A 19,654-nucleotide genomic window follows, 5' to 3' on the forward strand; every position below is an offset into this window, starting at 1 on the left:
GAGGGGAGGGGAAGGTGGAGTGGGGGAGGGCCCTTCAGGGAAGGGGCTGGGGGTGCAGAGTGCTGGGGTCTGGAGCAGGAGATAGACAGTGGGGTCTCCTTCGGCACAGTTTTGGAAGCCTGTGCTACCCCTCCCCACCTCCTCTCCTCATCAATGTTCTTCAAACTTTTACATCATCCAAAGGGCTCTACTGAAACACATTGCTGGGCCCCAGCCCCAGTAATCCCAGCTTGGTAGGACAGGAGTAGGCATGAAGAAATTTGCATTTACAATCCCATTTTTAATAGCTACAAAAACAGTAAAATACCTAGGAACACAGATAACCAGGAAGGTGAAAGATCTCTGCAAGGAAAACTGTAAAACACTGCTGACAGAAATCAAAGATGAGACCAAAAATATGGAAAAGCATCCCATGCTCATGGATTGGAAGAATCAATATCATTGAAATGGCCATACTGTCCAAAGCAATTTATAGATTAAATGCAATTCCTCTCAAACTACCAATGACATTTTTTCACAGAATTAGAAAAAGCTATTCTAAAATGCACATGGAACCAAAAAAGAGCCTGAACAGCCAAAGCAATCTTAAGCAAAAAGAAAGCCAGAGTCCTCATATTACCTGAGTTCAAACTATACTACAAAACCACAGCAACCAAAACTGCATGGTATAGGTAGAAAAAAGACACATAGACCAATGAAACACAAAAGATAACCCACAAATGAAGCCACACATCTGATCTTCAACAAAGCTGACAAAAACAATAAATGGGGAAAAGGCCCTTAATTCAATAAATGGTGCTGGAATAAGTGGCCAGCTATACACAGAAGATTGAAACTGGACCCTTCCCTTTCACCATATTCAAAAATCAACTCAAGATGGATTAAAGACTTCAGTGTAAGGCTTCAAACTATAAAAATCCTAGAAGAAAACCTAGGAAATGCTCTTCTTGATATGAGTCTTGGCAAAAAACTTATGGTTAAGTCCTCAAAAGCAATTACTACAAAAACAAAATTGACAAATGAGACCTAATGAAGCTAAAGAGCTTCTGTACAGCTAGAAAAACTATCAACAGAGTAAACAGACAACCTGCAGAATGGGAGAAGATACTCCACACACTATGCATCCAACAGAGGTCTAATGTGTAATATCTATAAGGAGTTTAAATCAACAAGCAAAAGACAAATAACCCCCGTTAAAAAGTGGGCAAAAGACATGAATGAACCCTTCTCAAAAGAAGTAATACAAACAGCCAACACATGTATGAAAAAATGCTCAGCATCACTAGTCATCACAGAAATGGAAATCCAAACCACAAGTAGACACCATTTCACAGCAGTCCGAATGGCTTTTACCAAAAAGTCAAAAAGTAACAGATGTTGATGAGCATACAGAGAAAAGGATGCACTTATACACTGTTGTCTGGAATGGAAATTAGTCCAGCCACTGTGGGAAGCAGTTTGGAGATTTCTCAAAGACCTCTGAGGTTGAACGACCATTCAACCCAGCAATCCCGTTACTGGGTATATGTCCAAAGGAAAACAAATCGTTCTACCAAGAGGACACACGCACCCATATGTTCATTACAGCACAGTTCACAAAGGCAAAGATGTGGAATCAACCTAGGTGCCCATCTCTGGTGGATTAGATAAACAAAATGTGGTACATATGCACCATGGAATACTATGCAGCCATAAAACAAAACAAAATCAATCCTTTGCAGCAACATGGATGGAGCTGGAGGCCATTGTAGTAATAAGTAAATTAACACAGGAACAGAAAATCAAACACCACCTGTTCTCAGTTACAAGTGGAAGCCAAACATTGGACACTCACGGACACAGTGAAAGGAAAATAGATCCAGGGACCCCCAAATCACTAAGCTAAAGGGAGAAGGGGAGAAGTCAAGCTGGGAACTGCTTAAGACCAACCTACCTCCCCTTCTTTTCAAAGTCACCCTCTGCTCACTGAGATAAATGCATATCTGATTGCCTCCTTTGGAGAGGCTCATCAGAAACTCCAAGGAATGCAGCCATTTGTCTCACCTACCTATGACCTGGAAGTCCCTTGTCCTCTTGGAGTCTTCCTGCCTTTGCTTCGAGCTGTCTCGCCTTTCCAGACTGAGCCAATGTTCATCTTACGTATGGTGATTGATGTCTCATGTCTCCCTAGAATGTATAAAACCAAACTGTGTTCTCACCACCTTGGGCACCTGTCATCAGGACCTCCTGAGGCTGTGTCACGGGTGTGCGTCCTCAACCTTGGCAAAATAAACTTTTTAAATTAACTGAGGCCTGGCTCAAATTTTCCAGGTTCACAACACAAAGAAGGGAACAATAGACAAGATTAGCAGATGATTTCAAAATGGTCATATTTCAGTAACTTCAATAACGCAGGCTGGGGAGACAGGTTAGAGAGTGATCGTCAGCCAGAGTGGTTGCCTGCACAGAACTGATGGTGTCCCCTCCTGCAGGATGGCTCCACCCCACACGTTGCCCTGGCTGCAATCAGGTGTGGCCTGAAAGGCAGCCCTAGAGACTGGAGCATGGAGGTAATGAGAGCTCGCTGGCCCAGACTCCTTCTAGAGGGGTCACTGGAGCTGGTTGGTTGGCCCCTGTGCTGCCCTGGGGCAAGGCCACTGCAGAGATGCTCCCCAGGCAGCCCCTCTCCCCAGGTGTCTTCTTCCTCTGCCCCTTCAGTCCCCACAGCTGGCTCTTGTTGACCCAGAGAGTGCACCAGCCCTCGGTTGGGGTTCCCTACTTCCTGTTCTATGAATTGTCCTAACACTGTCCTCAGGCCACGCAGCCCCAGGGCACTTTCGTCTCTCCTGGGAAACTGGGGCTGAGACCAGTTTTTTAGGGCTTCCTGCAGATCGGATTAGGGTGGAAGCACCTCTCCTATTGCAGGTTAGGAAGCTGCCGGGCGGAAACCCAGCATCCTTGCTGAACCTGGGGTGCTGCTGGCTGATCTGGGATCCCGCAAACTACCCGGGCCTCAGAATCACCTGGGGAAGTTGCTTCAAATGCATATGTTCGGGTCCCTCCCAAAACCAGAGTCAGAATGTCCCGAGGTGGCACCCAGGAGCATGGGCCTGGCTGCCGCCATCCTCTCCTACCCCTTGGTTATTTGGGAGCACGGATCTGCCTTCACTGAGCACACAACGAATCACTGCGTGCCCTGTGACTGGGACGTGCCCTGGGACTGCGAACAAGGTCACTGCTATAGGAAGGTCTCTGCTGTCTCCCTAACTCCCAGCACCTCTGTGACCCTGCACGGTGGGGGCGCAATGCAGCGCAGGTCCCCGTCGCCCACTGCTGTGCACCAGTGATGCTGCCATCAGAAACGGCCCCATTTGGGCACAGAGACGGCTGGAAACCCTGGCCCAGAAGTTAGGTTTGAGAACGAAAAAAAAACAAAAACAAAAACAAAGAACACAGTTGAAATCCTCCAGTTGATCTTCCTCACTCTGAAGAACTTTGAACTTGTGATAAGAAGGCAGCCTGAGATCAATGATGGCAGATCCATCGACTGGTCACAGTTCAGTTCTGTCCCTGACCTCTGTGTCCTTGGAGGACCAGGGCCTGGTTCAGTCTGTTCCCACTGGGAAACCTCCTTGCTGTGCAGCGAGCACCAGGCTAGCAGGTGGGGACCCCGGCCCCTGTCTGTACCCGTGCGGGGGCAGAGACACAAGGCCCCCTGCTGCTGGGAACCTGGGCTTCTCACGGGGGGTGGCTGCTCACGGGGCTGCGGGCCACTCCTGTCCTCACACCCAAAGCAGCCCTACACCCAGGCCAGGCATCCTCATTCTGGCAGAGTCACTCCCAAGGGGGCAACATTAGCTCGTGGGTGGACAAAAATTCTTGGCCATTGCAACATTTGCGATTCTCGGGAGGGTCAACACGTGAACAGGTTTATCATTCCTGTGCGCGACGAGAAAAGGAACATTCAAAAGAAGATCTTAAGAGTAGCCTCTAATGGCTGCATCGGGACACAGAGCTAATAAAGCCAAGGCCCCTAACCTAAAGCTGGCCTCTTGCCCATGTCATTGGGGTTTGTTAAATATTTCACTGGCAGGTACTGGTCATAAACCTGTTTATCATAAACCTGTAGAATAAAGACAGGAGGGAACCAGTCTCCCTCCAGCCCCCCACTCAACTGCATATTTACCTTATCGTTTGGGCAGTGCCACCGAGCGCCCATCAGAATCTCAGGAATGTCACGGCTGTTTCACCGCTTGCCTCTCCCACCTTCTGGGCCACACACCTGTTAGAAAATATAAGTGCACGGTGCCTCACAGAGCCTGCTTTGAGATACATTCTCAGTGGACACAGAGTCTGTGTTCCTGGGCTTAAGTCCTCCAGCTTGGCTCAGAATAAGTCTCACCATGATTTCCCTCAGTTCTAGTGTTTACTGTTCAGCTTTGGGTCAATGGTGGTATTATAATTTCATTGCAGAGGTGAGGGCTTGACTAGGAACATAATGTCTAAAAATCCTCCTTAGCAGATTAATAATGAAAAAAATGGTAAGGAACAGTCTCAGCACACAGGCCTGTGAAAACTGGCAGGTGAAACTCATTGGCCATTCTTGGACTAGATCATGCAACAAATACACGAGAGTTGCTCACGACGTGACAGGTGCCTCCCTTGCTGTTGGGGATACAGCAGCAGGTGACATTCTCAACAGCTGAGAAGCCTGGCGATTCCTCCTGAGGCTCCTCTCCAACCCAGCGTCCAGGTTCCAGACACTTCCCACCCAGAATGTCCAAGTCCAGCCTGATGCTTCCCACAGCAGAGCCTGGGGGCAGCCCAGACCCTCAACCCCTCACCCCCGCCGTGACACGCCATCAGCTGGAGCTGCCAGCCTGAGAACTCGGCAGCCCTTGTGTGCTTGGGAGCACAGCTCCGATATGGTGTGGCTGTGTCCCCACCCAAATCTCATCTTGAATTGTAGCTCCCATAATTCCCGCATGTTGTGGGAGGGACCCAGCCAGAGATAACTGAACCATGGGGGTGGTTTCCCCCATACTGTTCTCATGGTAGCAAATAAGTCTCATGAGATCTGATGTTTTTTGTTTGTTTGTTTTGTTTTGTTTGTTCATTTTTTTTTTTTTCTTTTTGAGATGGTATCTCACTTTGTCACCCAGGCTGGAGTGCAGTGGCACAATCTCAGCTCACTGCAACTTCCTCCTTCTGGGTTCAAGCGATTCTCCTGCCTCAGCCTCCTGAGTAGTTGGGATTACAGGCTCACGCCACCATGCCCAGCTAATTTTTGTATTTTTAGTAAAGACGGGGTTTCACCATATTGATCAGGCTGGTCTCGAACTCCTGATCTTGTGAGCCTCAAACCTCAGCCTCCCAAAGTGTTGGGTTTACAGGTATGAGCCACCACGCCCGGCCAATCTGATGGTTCTATAAGGGGAAACCCCCTTTGCTTGGCTCTCATTCTCTCTTGCCTGCCGCCATGTATGACATGCTTTCAGCTTCTGCTGTGATTGTGAGGCCTCCCCAGCCACGTGGAACTGTGAGTCCATTAAACCTCTTTTTCTTTATAAATTACCCAGTCTCAGGTATGGCTTTATCAGCAGCGTGAAAGTGGACCAACGCAAGCTCCAAGGACAGGCGGGAGGAGGAGGCATGTGGCATCCAGAAAGAGCAAAAGGTAGCTCTGCGGTCAGTCAGGTCCGACCGGGTCCCTTGCTGGATTTCCATCTTTTGTGCAGTTCAGTGATTGACGTAAAATGTCCTCAACTCAAACTGCCACGTCTCCAGCAGAGCACACACTGGTAAGGCCCAGCAGCCAGACAGGATGTCATCACACAAACAACTCGGCAATGCTGGCTGATGAAATAGCCATCTCGCCCTTTCTGGGGGTCACAGACGTCCGGGTCACCTTCCTCCAGCCACTCATGTCTGTCCTGATCGATGAAGCTCCCTGAAGCACTGACACGTCATTTGGTCAAAGGTCCATTGCCGGTTCGGGGCTGTAATTGTGCTAAGTCTGGGGATAAAGAGGTGAACGAGACGCTGACCCAGTCTTCAAGGAGCATAACTTATTAAAGGGTCTTTCATTATAGTACTAAAACTTCTTTGCACAATGATGACTGCACGTGCACCACCCAGGGTGGTCCACAGGAAGACTCGGGGCGATGCAGGATCCCAGGCAGGCGGCAGTGTGGGCCGCGGTGCACATGGCAGGCCCGTAGGTCTGCTCCTCTGCTTCCTGGAGTCTCTGCTAACAGGAAAAAGATTAGCGCTGTGAGCCAGTCCCAGACGTGATGATCTTCTCAATATTCTAGAAGGCGATGGAGGGGCGATGGAGGGATCTGTCTTACCTGACTGCCACTTTGGGAATCCTGCATTTTAGAAGGCTTGGCCTGAAGCCTCATTTCTGTTGGCAGTGCATAGACCTCCAAATGCTCTCGTATCTTTCCCCATCAAAATCTTCTCTCCAGAAAGTGTCCTAAGAAAACAAACACATGCAATGGCTTTGACCAAATGACTGTGTCCTCTCCCTCAGAGGAACAATGCGGTGGCTGACGGTGTCCTCTCGCTCAGATGAACTATGCGGTGGCTGACTGCGTCCTCTCCCTCAGAGGAACAGTGTGGTGGCTGACTGTGTGGTCTCCCTCAGAGGAACAATGCAGCGGGTGACTGTGTCCTCTCCCTCAGAGGAACAGTGCGGTGGCTGACTGTGTGGTCTCCCTCAGAGGAACAGTGCGGTGGCTGACTGTGTCCTCTCCCTCAGAGGAACAGTGCGGTGGCTGACTGTGTAGTCTCCCTCAGAGGAACAGTGCAGTGGCTGACTGTGTCCTCTCCCTCAGAGGAACAGTGCCGTGGCTGACTGTGGGGTCTCCCTCAGAGGAACAGTGCGGTGGCTGACTGTGTCCTCTCCCTCAGAGGAACAGTGCGGTGGCTGACTGTGTCCTCTCCCTCAGAGGAGCAGTGCGGTGGCTGACTGTGTCCTCTCCCTCAGAGGAACAGTGCGGTGGCTGACTGTGGGGTCTCCCTCAGAGGAACAGTGCGGCAGCTGTGTCCTCTCCCTCAGAGGAACAGTGCGGTGGCTGACGGTGTTGTCTCCCTCAGAGGAACAGTGCGGTGGCTGACTGTGTCCTCTCCCTCAGAGGAACAGTGCGGCAGCTGTGTCCTCTCCCTCAGAGGAACAGTGCGGCAGCTGTGTCCTCTCCCTCAGAGGAACAGTGCGGTGGCTGACTGTGTCCTCTCCCTCAGAGGAACAGTGCGGTGGCTGACTGTGGGGTCTCCCTCAGAGGAACAGTGTGGTGGCTGACTGTGTCCTCTCCCTCAGAGGAACAGTGTGGTGGCTGACTGTGTCATCTCCCTCAGAGGAACAGTGCGGTGGCTGACTGTGTCCTCTCCCTCAGAGGAACAGTGCGGCAGCTGTGTCCTCTCCCTCAGAGGAACAGTGCGGTGGCTGACTGTGTCCTCTCCCTCAGAGGAACAGTGCGGTGGCTGACGGTGTCGTCTCCCTCAGAGGAACAGTGCGGTGGCTGACGGTGTCCTCTCCCTCAGAGGAACAGTGCGGTGGCTGACTGTGTCCTCTCCCTCAGAGGAACAGTGCGGTGGCTGACTGTGTCCTCTCCCTCAGAGGAACAGTGCGGTGGCTGACTGTGTCCTCTCCCTCAGAGGAACAGTGCGGTGGCTGACTGTGTCGTCTCCCTCAGAGGAACAGTGCGGTGGCTGACGGTGTCCTCTCCCTCAGAGGAACAGTGCGGTGGTTGACTGTGTCCTCTCCCTCAGAGGAACAGTGCAGCAGCTGTGTCGTCTCCCTCAGAGGAACAGTGCGGTGGCTGACTGTGTCCTCTCCCTCAGAGGAACAGTGCGGCAGCTGTGTCCTCTCCCTCAGAGGAACAGTGCGGCAGCTGTGTCCTCTCCCTCAGAGGAACAGTGCGGTGGCTGACTGTGTCCTCTCCCTCAGAGGAACAGTGCGGTGGCTGACTGTGGGGTCTCCCTCAGAGGAACAGTGTGGTGGCTGACTGTGTCCTCTCCCTCAGAGGAACAGTGTGGTGGCTGACTGTGTCATCTCCCTCAGAGGAACAGTGCGGTGGCTGACTGTGTCCTCTCCCTCAGAGGAACAGTGCGGCAGCTGTGTCCTCTCCCTCAGAGGAACAGTGCGGTGGCTGACTGTGTCCTCTCCCTCAGAGGAACAGTGCGGTGGCTGACGGTGTCGTCTCCCTCAGAGGAACAGTGCGGTGGCTGACGGTGTCCTCTCCCTCAGAGGAACAGTGCGGTGGCTGACTGTGTCCTCTCCCTCAGAGGAACAGTGCGGTGGCTGACTGTGTCCTCTCCCTCAGAGGAACAGTGCGGTGGCTGACTGTGTCCTCTCCCTCAGAGGAACAGTGCGGTGGCTGACTGTGTCGTCTCCCTCAGAGGAACAGTGCGGTGGCTGACGGTGTCCTCTCCCTCAGAGGAACAGTGCGGTGGTTGACTGTGTCCTCTCCCTCAGAGGAACAGTGCAGCAGCTGTGTCGTCTCCCTCAGAGGAACAGTGCGGTGGTTGACGGTGTCGTCTCCCTCAGAGGAACAGTGCAGTGGCTGACGGTGTCCTCTCCCTCAGAGGAACAGTGCGGTGGTTGACTGTGTGGTCTCCCTCAGAGGAACAGTGCGGTGGCTGACTGTGTCCTCTCCCTCAGAGGAACAGTGCGGCAGCTGTGTCGTCTCCCTCAGAGGAACAGTGCAGTGGCTGGCTGTGTCCTCTCCCTCAGAGGAACAGTGCGGTGGCTGACTGTGTCCTCTCCCTCAGAGGAACAGTGCGGTGGCTGACTGTGTCCTCTCCCTCAGAGGAACAGTGCGGTGGCTGACTGTGTGGTCTCCCTCAGAGGAACAGCGCGGTGGCTGACTGTGTCCTCTCTCTCAGAGGAACAGTGCGGCAGCTGTGTCCTCTCCCTCAGAGGAACAGTGCGGTGGCTGACGGTGTCGTCTCCCTCAGAGGAACAGTGCGGTGGCTGACTGTGTCCTCTCCGTCAGAGGAACAGTGCGGCAGCTGTGTCCTCTCCCTCAGAGGAACAGTGCGGCAGCTGTGTCCTCTCCCTCAGAGGAACAGTGCGGTGGCTGACTGTGTCCTCTCCCTCAGAGGAACAGTGCGGTGGCTGACTGTGGGGTCTCCCTCAGAGGAACAGTGTGGTGGCTGACTGTGTCCTCTCCCTCAGAGGAACAGTGTGGTGGCTGACTGTGTCATCTCCCTCAGAGGAACAGTGCGGTGGCTGACTGTGTCCTCTCCCTCAGAGGAACAGTGCGGCAGCTGTGTCCTCTCCCTCAGAGGAACAGTGCGGTGGTTGACTGTGTCCTCTCCCTCAGAGGAACAGTGCAGCAGCTGTGTCGTCTCCCTCAGAGGAACAGTGCGGTGGTTGACGGTGTCGTCTCCCTCAGAGGAACAGTGCAGTGGCTGACGGTGTCCTCTCCCTCAGAGGAACAGTGCGGTGGTTGACTGTGTGGTCTCCCTCAGAGGAACAGTGCGGTGGCTGACTGTGTCCTCTCCCTCAGAGGAACAGTGCGGCAGCTGTGTTGTCTCCCTCAGAGGAACAGTGCAGTGGCTGGCTGTGTCCTCTCCCTCAGAGGAACAGTGCGGTGGCTGGCTGTGTCCTCTCCCTCAGAGGAACAGTGCGGTGGCTGACTGTGTCCTCTCCCTCAGAGGAACAGTGCGGTGGCTGACTGTGTGGTCTCCCTCAGAGGAACAGTGCGGTGGCTGACGGTGTCCTCTCCCTCAGAGGAACAGTGCGGTGGCTGACTGTGTCGTCTCCCTCAGAGGAACAGTGCGGTGGCTGACTGTGTCATTTCCCTCAGAGGAACAATCTAATGCTGGCACTACTTCAGGCATCTCAAATCAGTGAATGAGGCTGCTCTGGAGTCTCAGGACATAGTGAGCCCAGGAGGGAGGTGGCGGAAGCCCCAGTGTACCAGTAAGGCATGCCCTAACCAGGAGTTGGGTGGGTGTGGATGATGCCAAATGCACAAATGCCCCACAGAAGCAAGGTTAATACACAAAGCTTTGGCCCCCATGTGATGGCTTGCAACTGGGCAGGTTGCACGTCATGCAGCTTTGGGAGCTGGATTCACGTGGCAGCCATAGTGTGTTTGTATATTTGTGGTGAGAGTTTTCCAGCCAATGGAGGTCATGGGTCTGGAGGACGGGGATTCATCACAGTGACGTCTGGGCTAGTGGAGCTGCTGCCGTTCCAACCCAGTGGCTTTGAAGCTGACTCCCCTGTAGCTGACCCGCGGCTCCCCATTGCCTGTGGAGTCCCCTCCTCTCCTGTCTCCTGCTGACGTTTCACCTGACACCTTTATGCTCACAGGACACACTGCTTGCCCCAGAACTCCTCTTGGACCCTTCCTCCACATCAGGGAGTGGAAAGGACGGTGCCCTCTTCCCCTGCAGCTCTAGGGGATCCGTCCCCAACCTTGATGTGACAAAGGTTGGCTGCTGAGTGCTCCATTCAGATGTGCCCCCTCTTCAGCCCTGCCAAGGGCTTCCCCAGGACACTCAGAAAAAAATGGTCACCTTCTTTGAGGCTATTGGACCCTGCTTAGCTGTGAACTCTCCTGGAGCCCGAGGCCCTTCCACCTGGGACATGATGTCACTGTCCCCTGCAATGGCTGCCCCTCCTCACTGCCAAGAGGTTTTCTTCACTTCCAAGTGGAGCAAGGAGCCCCTGCTGTGTGCTCCTGGGTGGTCCTGTGCTCTCCCCGCCACATTCATCACACAACCTGACACGTCACTCGTCCATCTTCTCTGTCGCCATGCTCCTTAATGGAGTAGAACCCAGCACAGTCTCTACCTAGTCCACATCTAGGCTGTCTGGTCTATACACAGTTTATATGCCGTCAATATCCACTCTACATCTAGTCTAATCTATATCTAGTCAATATCCACTCTACATCTAGTCTAATCTATATCTAGTCTACATCTAGGCTGTGTCTAGTCTATTTCTAGTCAGTATCTCATGTAGATTCAGTCCGTCTGGTCTAATGTATCTAGTCAATATGTACTCGACGTCTAGTCTGTATCTAGGCCATATCTAGTCTATTTTCATCTATATCCAGTCTTCGTCAATATCTTCTCTATATTTCATCTATTAATACATGTAGTCTACATCTAATCTGTATGTATCTAATCAATATCCAATCTACACTTGGTCTATAGCTAAGCTATATAGGCTGCAAACCTATAGAGCTACACCCGGTCTCCATCTAGTCTATAGTCCATATGTAGTCTATACATAGTCTATATTTAGCCTATATTTGGTCTGTGTTGAATCTGTACACAGTCTCCAGCCAGTCTGTATCTAACCTGCATAGAGTCTCTGCCTATTTTATGTCTACCTTGGTCACAGAGCTAGGAGCACAGAGCCAGGCTCCCGCTAGCTGAATGAACAAGTGAAGGAAGAGATGGCAAGATGAATGATCATTGCTAACCTGGACTTGCTTATAGTCTCCACCACCGGGTTGATGTTACTCTAGTGCCTGCTCAGCTGGCAGCACGACAACGCCCCAGGCAAAGCTCTAGCTACCTCCACACGCGAGACCAGGGAGGTACTTACCCACAGGGTCCATAAGACAGACAATTCTGGAGCATCCAGAAGAGCCATTTTCCCCAGTTATCTTCACAGATAACACAGCTGTGGCCCTCCGACCCCTGAGAGGGTGGGACCTCCTCTTTCTTTACAGGGAAGGGGTTGACTCTGCCAGGACCTGGGCGCAGGACACGACGACTCTGCCCAACAAGCTGCCACCGCCCCCTGGCAGCTCAGACGGCTGTGTCCTTTCTATTTTTTTTTTTATTTTTACTGACATTTATTTTGTTCAAATGAAAGATACTGTTTTCTGTTTTTTTGAGACAGAGTCTCCCTCTGTCACAACCTCCTGCTTGTGGGTTCAAGCGATTCTCCCACCTCAGCCTCCAGAGTAGCTGGGGCTACAGGCACAAGCCACCACGCCTGGTTAATTTTTGTTTGTTTGTTTTTGGGTTTTTTGGTATTTTTGGTAGAGATGGGTTTTTACCTATTACCCAGGGTGGCCTCATACTCCTAAGCTCAGGTGATCCTCCAGCCTCGGCCTCCCAACGTGCTGGGGTTACAGGCAGGAGCCACTGCACCTGGCCAAAAAAGTCTTATTAGGTAGACAATTTTATAGCTGAAAATTGAGTCTGGAATGAGTTACATAATTGGAGCTCAAACAGCAATTAACAGGAATGGAGCTCACCCAAATCTCACGGCTTCAGGTGCATTATTTGCCAAAAATACAAAGACTGTGTGACCATCAGGCGACAAGCAAAGATTTTCACTTTAAAAAGTCATGGAGCCGGGTGCAGTGGCTCATGCCTGTAATCCCAGCACTTTGGGAGGCCGAGGCAGGCGGATCACCTGAGGTCAGGAGTTCCAGACCAGCCTGGTCCAAATGGTGAAACCCTGTCTGTACTAAAAATACGAAAATTAGCCGGGTGTGGCGGTGGGCGCCTGTAATCCCAGCTACTCAGGAGGCTGAGGCAGGAAATCGCTTGAACCTGGGAGGCGGAGCTTGCAGTGAGCAGAGATCGTGCCACCACTGCACTCCAGCCTGGGCGACAGAGAGAGACTCTGTCTCCAAAAAAAAAAAGAGAAAGAAAAACTCATGGAGCCACTACCGAAGTAGGACGGGGGCGGAATCAGCCATAATTTAGAGTTAAGGTGAGGTTGGTGGAGCAAAGCTCATCTGGGCTGTGCTTGTCCCCTGACTTTACATCTAGCAGGGAAAAGACCTGCGCTGGTCGCAGTGGGCAGAGACTCTTGGTGAACGGTAAAGCCTGGCCCAGGTGCAGGCCTCACAGCTCACACTGGACGCCTTCCTGGAGATTAGTCACCGTGGATCCGCAGTGGGCAATGGGGAGATATGGAGATTATTTCAAGAAACAAGGATGAGGGGAGAAGACAGGCTGAGCAAACAAAGACAGGAAAGGTGTGTTTGGAATGCCTGGGGGAACTGAGTCACTCAGGAAGGAGGGGTGCTGGGGAGGGCTGTGCGGCAGAGTCGGGGGAACTGAGTCACTCAGGAAGGAGGGGTACTGGGGAGCGCTGTGTGGCAGGGTCTGGAAGACTCCCGCTGGGCCCAGGTGCACCTTTTGTAACCACAGTCTTGGCCTCTGCAAGGCTTGAGCTCTTAGCCACTGGCCTCTAATTGCCCGATGGTCTGGGTCTGATGCGGCTGCTTCTCATCATAACTTTGGCTGCTTCTCATCATAACTTCATTGCCTTTACCTTCAGGCAGTGTAGGAAGTCAGGGAAGAGGTCCAGAATCTTCTCCTTCCCCTGCTGCCTGGAAGCATGAGTGAGTCTTTGTGTTTTTCTAAAACTCACTATGGGATGTGGGGGAGGGTCTCTGAGCCTGAGGGCTCTACCAGCTGTGCTCAAATGCCCAGGAAAGGAGAATTCAGCATCTATGCCTGAGCTAGGCACTGTGATAGGAACATCTCAGGTCATCTGTACAGCAGACTCGCAAGGTGGATGGCGTAATTCTTTCTGGTTTATAAAGGAAAAAAAAAAGATTTGGAAAGGTCACATGAGTTGGTAAAGGCCACAGAGCTAATAAATTGCAGTCATTTTATTTCAAGCACTCAGGTTCCTAAAGTTACACAATTTTGTCTTTCGGATGCGAAGCTTTCAATGAACTCTGCAATTCTATCCATGTTTCAGGGCTAGCAAGGAACAAATCCAAGTTTTAGTTCAATGTAGACTTTGTTTCTCTACATTTGGTAAAATGAAGAGAGTACCTGACTCAGGGTCAGAAGCAGTGGGTTCCAGTCTTGAGTCCAGCAGTTCCTGACTACAGGGCATGGGAGGCAGGGCACCGAGGAGTTGAGAGAGAGGTTGCCGGACACAGCCCAGCCAAGAGTCTTCCCGGCAAGCTCAGGGTCCCAAGTTTCCACAGAGTGCGTGGCCACAACACGGCGTCAAACATCCTGCTCCCTTCCCCTACACACCCTGAATCATAAGAAATGATGACCAGTGGTCATTCTCTGAGTTAATTTCTGGGGCAGTAATTTTTAAAGAATACAAACATGAATGTTTTCCGGGAACTCCCTCTATAAACAGGTACATACTAGTCACTCAGCAAGGCTCCACTCCTACGTCCTGATGAGTTTGCTTCTTGAGGACCAAACAACAAGAAAAGCAGTTTGTATGCTGGGAAGGACGCAGACAATTGTAAAAGCATGTGACAGTAATGTCATAGAGTTACTTAACTTACGGCTTTTTTTTTTTTTTTTTTTTTTTTTTTGAGATGGAGTCTTGCTCTGTCGCCCAGGCTGGAGTGCAGTGGCGCAATCTCGGCTCACTGCAAGCTCCGCCTCCCAGGTTCACACCATTCTCCTGCCTCAGCCTCCCGAGTAGCTGGGAGTACAGGTGCCTGCCATCACGCCCGGCTAATTTTTGTGTATATTTAGTAGAGACAGGATTTCACCGTGTTAGCCAGGATGGTCAACTTAGGGCTTTTAATTGTGGGTTAATAGCCATTAAGAAGGTATGTTTTTGATAAAACACATTGAAGATAAAATTTTACCTATAACTTAAGATTATGCTCAAGGTCAGGAAAACAAAATAATAATGAAAATCTGAAGGTTTCTATTCCTTCTCTTCCCCAACCCGCGGTAATAGAAAAGCCACACCAATTTACCATCCATATCTCAACAGTCATTGCAGCTGATAAAGGGGTACACAGTGTTTCCTTCTGTCCTCAGCAACACCAAACGAGGAACCGCAAAGTGACGCCTGAAAATTGTGGTTTCTTGGTGGTACTGTACTAGACCATAAGGGTGACATCCAGAGTTATGATGGAAAAAGGATCACTTTGTTAAGTTAGGGACACGTTCATGACATAACGGGAAGGACAATGGAGAAGTTAGCCTTTCAACCTTGGCTTCCACCCTCTGGAGTCCCCACAGCTGGAACAAAGAAAACCCAGATACCGTGATGGTGAACACAGACAGAGTTATTTTTAACAAATCCCACAAACATAAAATCAGTCATTACTGGAGTTTCAGGAATCTTCCAGATTCAAACGTGCTAACTGACGGTCAGTATCCCCAGGTTTGGGATGTGAGCATAGTTGTTACCATAAAAGAAAGTAAATCTAAAACGTGAAGATTTTAAGCACAAAGGCTTAACACTTACTACACGAAAACCAACACTGTAGTGGTCGTTCGGTGCCTTTGTTATAGCCACTAGGATGCTAAGGACAACTTGGGAATGGCAACCCATCAGCAGGACTGAGCTAAGGAGCCGTGACCGGGGCATGCTTCCTCACAGTGGTGTGTAAACCCGCGTGGATACGAGCAGGCTGGGGTATCGACAGGTGCAATGCTCACAGCTGTGTGCAACAGCGCATGGGGCTGGGCTGATGTTGGACGGGCTCTCATATTGTTTGGTGGCCTGGTGCAATGGTCAGCCCTCTGGGACCATTTTTCCTCATCTGTAATTACAGGATAATCTTAAATCTGTTCAAGCTGAGGCTTCCAACTGGTCACATGGCAGGGATTTGGATAAACTTAAAGCATGTGAGAGCTTAGGAATAAATGACTTTTGCAAATACACTTTGCTCACTCATCTATTCCATCTCCGAGATTCTAGAGTGTCGTGACTAGAATTGTGGGTGGTGATAAATTGGTTTCACCAGAAAAACTGTTGCATGAAACTCAGTGGGTACCTTCAGGTGCCTTCCTGAAATTCGGTCAGAAAACATTGGGGAAGTTCACTAGACGCATGCAAGAATCTTTTAGTGAATGCTTTGACAAACAAAAAAACCACAGGCACAATTCATTTTATGCTTTGATTTTTTGCACTTCACAGATATTGCATTTTTTTTTTTCTTTCTTTTTTTTTTGAGTCGGAGTCTTGCTCTTGTTGCCCAGGCTGGAGTGCAGTGGCGTGATCTCAGCTCACTGCAACCTCTGCCTCCCCGGGTTCAAACGATTCTCCTGCCTCATCCTCCGGAGTAACTGGTACTACCGGTGCCCACCACCACGCCTGGGCAATTTTTTGTATTTTTAGTAGAGACGAGATTTCATCATGTTGGCCAGCCTGGTCTTGTTCTGGTGATCCACCTGCCTCGGCCTCCCAAAGTGCTAGGATTACAGGCGTGAGCCACCATGCCTGGCCCACAGATACTGCATTTTTTTTTTTTTTTTTTAAACAAATAAAGGTTTGTGGAAACCCTGTGTGGAGCAAATCCAATGGGGCCATTTTTCTCGTAACGTGCTTACTTTGTGTCTCTGGCACATTTGGCAATTCTTGCAATAGTTCAAACTTTTTCATGGTATCTGTTATGGTGATCTGTGATCAATGATCTTTGACGTTACTATTAATTGCTTTAGGCCCCAAATGGGTTATTCTCCCTCTCTTCACACCTCCCTATTCCTTGAAACATAGTAATATTGAAATTTGACCAATTAATATTCCTACAATGACCCTAAGTGTTCAAGGGAAAGGAAGAGTCACATGTCTCTCACTTGAAATCAAAAGCTAAACATGATTCAGCTCAGTGAGTGAGGAATGTCAAAGGCTGAAACTGGCCAAAAGCCAGGCCTCTTGTGCCAAACAACCAAGTCGTGAATGCCAAGAAAAAGTTCTTGAAGGGAATTAAAAGTGCTTCCCCGGTGAACACACTAACGAAACACGGTAATAAGTGAAACAGCTTTATAGCTGATAAGGAGAAAGTCTGAATCATCTGGATACAAGGTAAGTCAGACACAACATTCCCTTAAGCCAAAGCCTAACACAGAGTCAGGCCCTAATTCCATTCAATTCTATGAAAGCTGAGAGTGGTGACGAAGCTCCAGAAATAGATTCTGAAGCTAGCAGAGGTTGGTTCTGGGGTTTAAGGAAAGAAGCTGTCTCCACAGCATAAAAGCGCAAGGAGAAGCAGCAAGTGCTGATGGAGAAGCTGCAGCAAGGTCTCCAGAAGCTCTGAGATCACAGATGAAGATGGCTACACTAAATAACAGATTTCCATGTGGACAAAACAGCCTTCTATTGAAAAAAGATGCATTCAGGACTTTTGTAGCTGGAGAGGAGAAGTGAATGCCTGGCTTCAAAGCTTCAGAGGACAGGATGACTCTCTTGTCACGGGCTGGTGCAGCTGGTGACCTTAAGTTGAAGTTAATGTTCATTTACTTCTGAGAATCTTCAGACTTTTAAGAATTATGCTAAATCAACTCAGGCCATGCTTTTTTTTGTTTGTTTTTTTTGAGACGGAGTCTCGCTCTGTCCCCCAGGCTGGAGTGCAGTGGCCGGATCTCAGATAACTGCAAGCTCCGCCTCCCGGGTTTACACCATTTTCCTGCCTCAGCCTCCCGAGTAGCTGGAACTACAGGCGCCCACCACCTCGCCTGGCTAATTTTTTGTATTTTTTAGTAGAGACGGGGTTTCACCAGGTTAGCCAGGATGGTCTCGATCTCCTGACCTCGTGATCCACCCGTCTTGGCCTCCCAAAGTGCTGGGATTACAGGCTTGAGCCACCACACCGGGCCTCAGGCTGTGCTTTATAAATGGAACAACAAAGCCTGAATGACAGCACATATGTTTACAGCATGACTTACTGAATATTTTAAGCCCACTCTTGAGACCTACTGCTCAGAAAAAAAATCAATTATCTTCAAAATATTATTGCTCATTGACAATGCACTTGGTCACGCAAGAGATGAATGTTAACACAACATCCATTCTGCAGCCCATGGATCAAGTTATAATTTTGACTTTCAAGTAAGAAATCATTTCATTAGGCTGTAGCTGCCATAGATAGTGGTTCTTCTAATGGATTGAGGCAAAGTAAACTGAAAACCTTCTGGAAAGAATTCACCACTCTAGATGCTATTAAAATATTTATGATCCATGGGAGCAGGTCAAAATATACACACTAACAGGAGTGCCTGTTAAAAAAAAGTTGATTCCTGCCCTCTTGGATGACTCTGAGGGGTTCAAGACTTCTGTGGAGGCAGTAACTGCAGATATAGTGGAAATAGCAAGAGAATTAGAAGTGGAGTCTAAAGATGGGACTGAACTGCTGCAATCTCATGATCAATCTTGAAAGGATGAGGAGTTGCTTCTTGGGGATGAGCAAAGCAAGTGGTTTCTTGAGATGGACTCTACTCCTGGTGAAGATGCTGTAAACACTGTTGAAATGACAACACAGGATCTAGAATATTCCGTAAGTTGATGTGATAAAGCAGCAGCAGGCTTTGAGAGGACTGACTCCAATGTTGAAATAAGCAATTCTGTGGGTAAGATGCTATCAAACAACATCCCTTGCTACAAATAAATCTTTCATGAAAGTAAGACTAAACCAATGCGCTAAGCTTCATTTTGTCTTGCTTTCTGAAACTGACACAGCCACCCCAACTTTCAACAACCACCACCCTAATCAGTCAGCAGCCATTAACATCAAGACAGGACCCTCCACCAGCAAAGAGATTACAGCACACTGAAGGCTCAGATGATCGTTCACTATTTTTAGCAATAAAGTATTTTTAAATTAAGGTATGTACATTTTTTAGACATCATGCTTCTGTGCATGTAATAGATCATAGTATAATGTGAACACAGCTTTTATATGTACCGGGAAACCAAAAAAATTGTATGACTTGCTTTATTGAGATAGTAACTGATTGCGGTGGTCTGGAACTGAGCCCACGATGTCTCCCAGGTATGCCTGTATTTATGTCATTTGACATATAATCTTGCACGTCAGAAACAGGTATTAAGTGTTAATAACAAAAAGCAATAGGAATGTTTCAATGCATTCCACATATTATTAAAACAAGATGCATATGGTTAACTTTTGCTAGTTTTGCATTAGGCATTTCATTTAAATTAAAATTGGTATACGGCACTCATTCCCTGGTGACAGAAAAGCACCTAATTTGTCTTTTGTTGACTGAGGAGTGTTCATCCCATGTTCATAAACATTCCATGAAAGCAGCTCAATTTCTCATTCTAATTTTGAAATGATTTGGCAATTTTAACAACATAATATTTAATTTTTCCTTAATATTTCATTGCTCTTCTTATATAGATGAGTAGTATTTTTTCCAGGCCCTATAAAGACGCCCTCGAATCCATTCCAGTTTCCTTTAGAGCAGCAATCCTGTCCCCCACCCAACCACAGCCTGAGGGGCTCAGCAATTATCACAAGTCATCCCCCACTTCTGGCCCCAGAGCCCCACATGGCTCAGCTCTGAAAAGGGAGTGTCTGCCTTCTGTGCACTGTGCCCTCCTGACCTGCGTTCTTGCTTCTGGAAAAGCAGCTGCCCGTCACAGACACCTCGGTGTGTGAGCTGCTTGTATATACCTCTCTGACAAAGAAATGTCCTTCTCCACAGCACAAAAACTGCAGGAGGCATTTAGTTGCCAGAGGTTTTTCCCAAGAGCTCACTCCCACCTGTCAAAATTCAGTCAGGTTAAAGCATCCTAGCTACTTCGGAAAAGGAAGTCAACTTTATCTAATACCTTATTTTTAGTAATGTTTTCACATTTAGTCACAAAATCATTAGTGACTAGGACAGTTCTGGGGCTTTTTCCTGGACCTACCTCCTTCCCTTCTCAGGCTTTGGATCTCACCTGGAAAAGCTTTAGCCTCATGTACTGGTTTCAGGTAAAAAAAAAAAAAAAATAAAGCCA

At 49.2% G+C, this 19,654-nt stretch overlaps 1 long non-coding RNA gene across 1 annotated transcript in view; it reads right to left on the reverse strand.

Moving 5' to 3' along the window:
- The window catches only part of LOC103220947 (uncharacterized), a 57,297-nt gene extending 55,045 nt beyond the window's left edge, over positions 1-2,252 (reverse strand). The window contains exon 1 of the long non-coding RNA XR_012095480.1: positions 2,048-2,252. This is a non-coding gene — a long non-coding RNA (uncharacterized lncRNA). The remainder of the gene's footprint in view (positions 1-2,047) is intronic.
- Between the last annotated feature and the right edge of the window lie 17,402 nt (positions 2,253-19,654).

The sequence above is a fragment of the Chlorocebus sabaeus genome, chromosome 14 (genome assembly GCF_047675955.1).
Source record: "Chlorocebus sabaeus isolate Y175 chromosome 14, mChlSab1.0.hap1, whole genome shotgun sequence".
NCBI lineage: Eukaryota > Metazoa > Chordata > Mammalia > Primates > Cercopithecidae > Chlorocebus > Chlorocebus sabaeus.